The sequence below is a fragment of the Mytilus edulis genome, chromosome 3 (genome assembly GCF_963676685.1).
Source record: "Mytilus edulis chromosome 3, xbMytEdul2.2, whole genome shotgun sequence".
Lineage (NCBI taxonomy): Eukaryota > Metazoa > Mollusca > Bivalvia > Mytilida > Mytilidae > Mytilus > Mytilus edulis.
In genome coordinates, this window is record NC_092346.1 from 88,176,265 (window position 1) to 88,182,869 (window position 6,605).

Sequence of the window (6,605 nt, forward strand, 5' to 3'; positions counted from 1 at the left end):
ATTATGCTTCATAGTACGCCTGTTGTGAGGCAAAATTTCTGCACCTTGTATAGGCATACAAGTGACCATCCAAATTGTCAGCCCTTCATCACTGTAGTCTAACCTTGTAAAACCTACTCTATTATATTGATATACTATTTTCATATAACCGACTTTTGACTCCGGATTACTAGTATATAACTTTTTCTACGAGTTGCATTCTCAGATCTCAGTGGGAAGACATCCTGATTCTCTGTCCTCACAGATAAAGTTAACACTAAAAACTTGTTGTATGTAAATTACACTACATAAACGTTTTTATAAATGAACTAGGTATTTACAATTCACTTTGAAACTCAGCATTAACCCTCACGAAATATGACAGAAAGAAAATTCTGGATAATCATAGGTCTGTTCGGTGTTTCTTTGTAATTGCAATCAAAGATGAACAAGTGAATCTTACTTCTGCTAATCACAGTTTTTGATACATAAATTACCTGCGACTCCTTACAAACAACTTTATATCACTGGGTCTTCTACGTAATACACGAAACATCTTTCTTACTTGTACATATTAATTCTATCATCAATCAAAGCCTGGCTACAACGGTTTTCAGAAATACCTTTTTTTACCCGATCTGGGTATTAAAAAAATCCAAAGATCGATAAGAATACATACAGTCTAAGACCCTTTCATCATCAAAAGTATTGAAACATTTGCTTTTTTTTTACTTTACACAAGCATTTCCTATTCTCAACTTTAAATTGATAGAGTAGGTCTACGCTTATTTCGACCAAATAAGAATAACCAATGCAGATACAAGTATCTGAGATAAATCGTACTTTTAAGAATAATCACTATGATTCAAACAAAAAACTTAACTGAACATGATATTATCAAGCTTCTTGATTTCTTGATTGACAACATAATTTTTTGGTTCTTTCGGAGGACGTGCCTTTTAATAAACAATCAGAATTTCAATTGAATCAAACTTTATCTAACCGACTGGTTCTTTATTTAATATGAAGCGTACTCCATACCGGAGAATAAGTGTTATCTTTAACTTCACTTTCGTCTCAAAAGATGATGTTCTCACACTAAATAATTCAAAGTTTTGTAACTACGTTGAATACATCCATCCTTTCAAACTTCAAATAAAGGAAAGCAAATACAATTAATTAGGTATGCCTCATATCTCTAGAAAATAACAATAAGGTTCACTTGAGAACAAAACATTATGCCAAAAGAGGTAATTTTAGTCTCCGACTTATGAACTTTCAATTTATATATAGCAACATTCCCTTAACGCCTGTTTATCTCCCAGTTGGTACGATTTTCCAGGGATTGCCTTCGCCTTTTTCTATAACGATGTCCTTAATAGAGACATGTTGTTACAAGGATACAAGTAAACCAGACGTATCATCGAGTTTGTACTTACATATATACATGAGCAACACAACGGGTGCCACGTGGTAAGCAGTTTTCGTTTACCTTTCAAATGCATCTATGATGAAGATAGAATTTTGGTGGTGTTCATGTTGCTCTGTCTTTAGTTTTCTATTTTGAGTATTGTATACTTGGTCTTTTTCTTGTTTTGCCATGGCGTTGTCAGAGAAGTTTCCTCTTATAAGTTTGAATAATGTAGTTTAGTATTTTTCCTCCCTGTTTTATAATCAATAATAAAAATAATCTGCATTAATGATAGTTGTTTTAATTGTAACTTTTTACAAAACTTCCTTGCAGAGAAACTATATAATACTTGTTTCAAGCGTGAAATTGTAAAAGAGTTAATTTTCCCTCTATTTATGACTCGAAGTTAATTATTTGTCTACTCAAAAATTATCCTGTTAATTCTAACATATGCATCCAATTCTATCAGGGAAAACCACAGTATCATCCAAGTAGTTCATCGAACAGCAGAATACTACTGTTGCCTTTATTTATCTTATATGAATGACCCTGTAAATCATGGTATCTGCATTCTGATTCTTTAAGAGAACAACAAAGTATCATCGAAGTATTCCTTCTATAATGATCGATAGGGGTACATTTATTAAAAATCAACAGAATACAAGTTTTTCTTTTCCTTTTCACTTGATTTTGTTATTTTTCATGTCATGGTGCAGTTCAAAACAACAAGTTTCTATCATTATCAAAACTAAACAAACCCATCTATAGTCTGATTATTCTTCTTTAGACTTCTTGATATGAGAACATCGGCAGAAATCTGAACACAGACATATAATTATTGGCACACACATCATTACTCCACCGAACCAGCCAATTACAGCAGAGGAAGAACGACTGTCTGATGCTGAGGTTTTGGAATTGATGTATGAAGACGTGGTTTTAGGATCAATAGTAATGTTTTGCTGTAGGTCTTGTAGATATTCATGTAGGTAAATAACTAATTCTTCTTCCGTCATGTTTAAACTGAGTAAATGTTGCCAGGTTCTACCAACAGTATTGCAGGGACACGAACACGCTACAAAAAAAATCCAATGAAGAGTTGATTTAATGATTATCATTGGTGGTCGCTTAAAAACAACACTTGCAATATTTCAAATATATTCAACACGAAAACGAGTGAATGAGTAAGGCATGAAAATTGATAAAAAATACACAATTTTAAGCCTGGTATATATGATGACTTTATTTACAACCACTAGCTTCATTTCACTCCTTGTGGAGGTTTCATCCTCTATAATATTACCAGCCCAGTAGTCAGCACTTTTGTGTTACATTGACATCAACTATCATTGGTATGGTCATAATTGAAAAATCAACAGTTTACTAAACTTTGAATTTTTTGAAATTTAAAGGATAGGTTCCCCCAAGAAAGAATCATATTTGCTGTATTCGGCAAAACCTTTCAGATCTAGAGCTATTGGTCCTTCATTTAAACTCTGTACTTCATTTGGCTTTTACTTTTTTATTAGAGCGTAACTGTTAAGTCTTTTGAGTACGCACCGCGCATCCGTCATACAAGAGATTAAGCCTGGTATATATATTTGTATAAGTAATTATTTTATTTCATGGTTTTTAATATTGTTTTTAATATACAATAACTTTCTGCATTGATTATAAGATTCGTACAAACAATACTCCTTTAAACATACGATGCAAATATCATTGAATAACTACTTTGAAATAATAAAACGTAGTGTTAATGTGCAATTATCAACAGTTAAATTTGAGTATCAGGAAATGTATTTTGAAATATATATCCCATTTAGCACTGACAATTCCTACGTCTTTGTTATAAATGTGTTTCCTTGTTTCAACTTTCAATGCCTCTATAGGAAAATGTCAGTGCTTAATGATATTGTGCACCTATGTTTCCTGGAGCAAAACAGACACTTTGTGATATTTATACAACAGAGTCGGAGTTTTGTATTTGTAACCCTTCATAACTATTGAATCGATTTCATCGAAACATTAAAAAATCTGTATGTAAAACAAATGTATTTTGCATCTCTTATTGTACTATCATTAAGTTTTTATCCGATATTTGACCTCGTCGAATCTCCTAACGAAGACAAACAATGTGTACCATCCATTCGTCTTTGATGTTACTCGACATTGAAACTTCAGGCCAATAAAATGACTCCTTCTAATTTATGGAATTCATTTAAACACAAGTGATGCATGAAATTTTATTTGAAAAAATATTGTTCTTCTATTATTTGATTTTTAAATCCATTTAAACATAAGTAATGGAAGAAATTTGATCTGGACGGATGATAAATAGATGCCCATTATTTTTTTTAAAAAATACTCAGAACATTTTGTGTTCTTTGTCAATATCAGAGTGTTTTTTTTTTGGGATAGATGTTTTTATATCCTACCAGCACCCAAAATTTCATTTGATTTACAGTACTGGTTGATATTTTAAAGAATACTGTAAGTAGTACTAGGCATATTAATTGTGACCATGTTGTGACCTGAACATATATAAATATAGAGATTTATATATTCATTTACAAATACACACACACATACACACACAAAACAAATGGAAAAAATAAAATAGTGAAGAAATTATTTATGAGGGGTAGAGAAATCTCATTATCTATCTATAATCCAAAACGACCTTAAACTGTCCTTTTGGTAATAATATATATAAAATCAAATACATTGAGTGGATCACTCACCAGGGTCCATAAAGTGAAGGTAGAATTTGTTTGTTTTTTTGTTTTTTTTTATTTTGACTGGTTTGGAATTTTAAAATAGGTAAATTTATTTTTTTCTACATAATTATGATCAATGACATTTAATTAATATGGTCCATATTTAGTTGTTCTGTTTTAATTGTCTGCCAGGCTTAAACTCTGCATTCAATTCACGTTAAAAGATTCAATACCAATTTTATACATAAGTGTTTCAAACGAAAGTTAATTTAGATTACCGGACTGAAAAAAATCAATGTAAGAAAGGTATATTCTTTTAAGTTGTTACACTTTTTCTTTCTTTCTTTAGGATTTGTTGTTTTTCTCGATTCTTGTAGATTCCTAGTTTGCATATTATGTTTTGAAAGTAAAATCTTTTTTACACTAGGTTAACAAACAATTAAGTTTTATACAAAAACAGGCTTATCTCTGAATTGATGTATGGAGTTTATATTGAATACAGAGATGTCTGAATTAATGTTTGGAGTTTATATTGAATACCGAGATGTCAAGAAAGATATATGGAGTTTATATTGAATACCGAGATGTCAAGAAAGATATATGGAGTTTATATTAAATACCGAGATGTCAAGAAAGATGTATGGAGTTAATATAGAATACCGAGATGTCAAGAAAACACCTTTTATCTTTCCTTCTTTCTTGTTGTTGTATGAGCAAGATATTCCTAGAACACTTTTGAATCTTTGCATGTTTTAAGCTTAATAAAGTAATACTAAGTCTTCCTTGCCGATTATATTACTGGCACGGGAGTTTATTTGAAAATAAATATGAGAATTGTGTGTAGAATCTATTTAGATAATGAATAAATCTAGTATAAACACTCGCTTGGTTTTAGTATTATATCATTATATCATGAATGGACAATAGGACAAAGTTGAACAATACTAAGGTATTCATTAGAATAAGTTCTATCGGAAACTTCAATCTTTTCCAGGCCCAGATATACATTTCAAATTCTCTTCGACTCCTCAAAAAAAAAATTGTCGTCCTTTAAATATATATTCTTCATACCTGCGTTTGTGCTGGTTAATTTCTCGTAAGTTTTAAAAATTTAAACAAGTGACGTATATATTCGATTGTCTCATAAATGAAGCAAACCAATATACGTGCAATTCTCCAAATATTTTATCAAATCAACATATGTATATATATTGAAGTTTTTAACTACCTTGACTGGCTATGCAGCCCTTGCATGGTCGGTATTGACATCTGTAAAATGTACTATTGCTATCTATTCATTTATTAATTCAATTCTAACTTATATTGATGACACTAATTTTTTTAATTCACATATTTCATTTCCTCAGCACAAATTCATTATGGGCACTAAACCAGATAATTTTTCTTGAATACTTTAAATTTGTTGAAAAACATTTTTTCATTATAAGAAGACAAAAGATTTTATATGTGGTCACTGATATAATTCTTTAATCTGGTTCAAAAAACTTTAAATCAAGAAAACATGGTAGATTGTTAACATTCTGTAAAAGTGAGAAAACATACGATTTTCCGTTCGAACTGACCAGTGGGAGAGAAATTTTGTAAAATATCTATCTAAGCTCTGAGTAATCCGATCCCTATCCTGCTTTTTAATGAGCGCTACATATCATCAATACGCATGATATATTAGCCGCTAAATTTGAGTTACTGAAGATCTACTAATGGAGATAAACAATTTCTATATAGTCAGGACTACACAAAAAAAGTAATTTATATTTCGGACTGTTAAACTTCTAGAATTTCAGTGTTTCTTTTGATCTTGTCCTTTTTTGTCATGAGCTGGTGTTTCTTTATTTGGTCTTATCATTTTCGTGTGGAATTTCATTGATTGATTTAGTGGGAACTTAAGTTGGTTTCATTATGTAGACGAAATTCGTGCAGATATGCAATTTTGGTATCTATGGTGAGTTAATTTACCGTGTTGTTGTTTATCTTAGCACACCCTTGCTATTGATTCATAGCATTCTAGTTTATAAATATACTAACTTACCAGTATTGGAAGTGTCCGATAGAACAACAAGATATATTGTAAAGTACGCAATAATCATAGATTTGTAGAATATTTCCATCTTTTTATTAGATATGAATAAACGCTTGTGACAACATAGCCTACTTGTAACAGAATATGCATGAATCTGTCAGATTGTCAGATACAAAATCGAAATAACGATTTAAATTCTTTTTTGAAACCTGACTATAAAGATTGTATTACCTTTGAAACACTTGATTTGGATGCTATGTGAGCAAATAAATATTAACAAAAACCTTTTAAATGAATTTCAATAATGAGGATGGTTTACCAGTTTGATGCATGCTAACTTTAAAAACAATACATCTACTAATTCAATTATATGTTTTAAAGGGATAAACAAGAATTGTGGTATTTTTGTACGGTTGAAAAAGAAGACTTTGTAACAATATTTACAAATAAAAAC

The 6,605-nt window shown here is 30.5% G+C and overlaps 1 long non-coding RNA gene across 1 annotated transcript; it reads right to left on the reverse strand.

Moving 5' to 3' along the window:
- Positions 1 to 1,671: 1,671 nt before the first annotated feature.
- On the reverse strand, positions 1,672 to 6,299 carry LOC139517716 (uncharacterized). The gene is made up of 2 exons (XR_011663190.1): positions 6,161 to 6,299; positions 1,672 to 2,465 (listed from the first exon to the last, which is right to left on the reverse strand). It is a non-coding gene; the product is annotated as an uncharacterized lncRNA (long non-coding RNA).
- Positions 6,300 to 6,605: the final 306 nt, after the last annotated feature.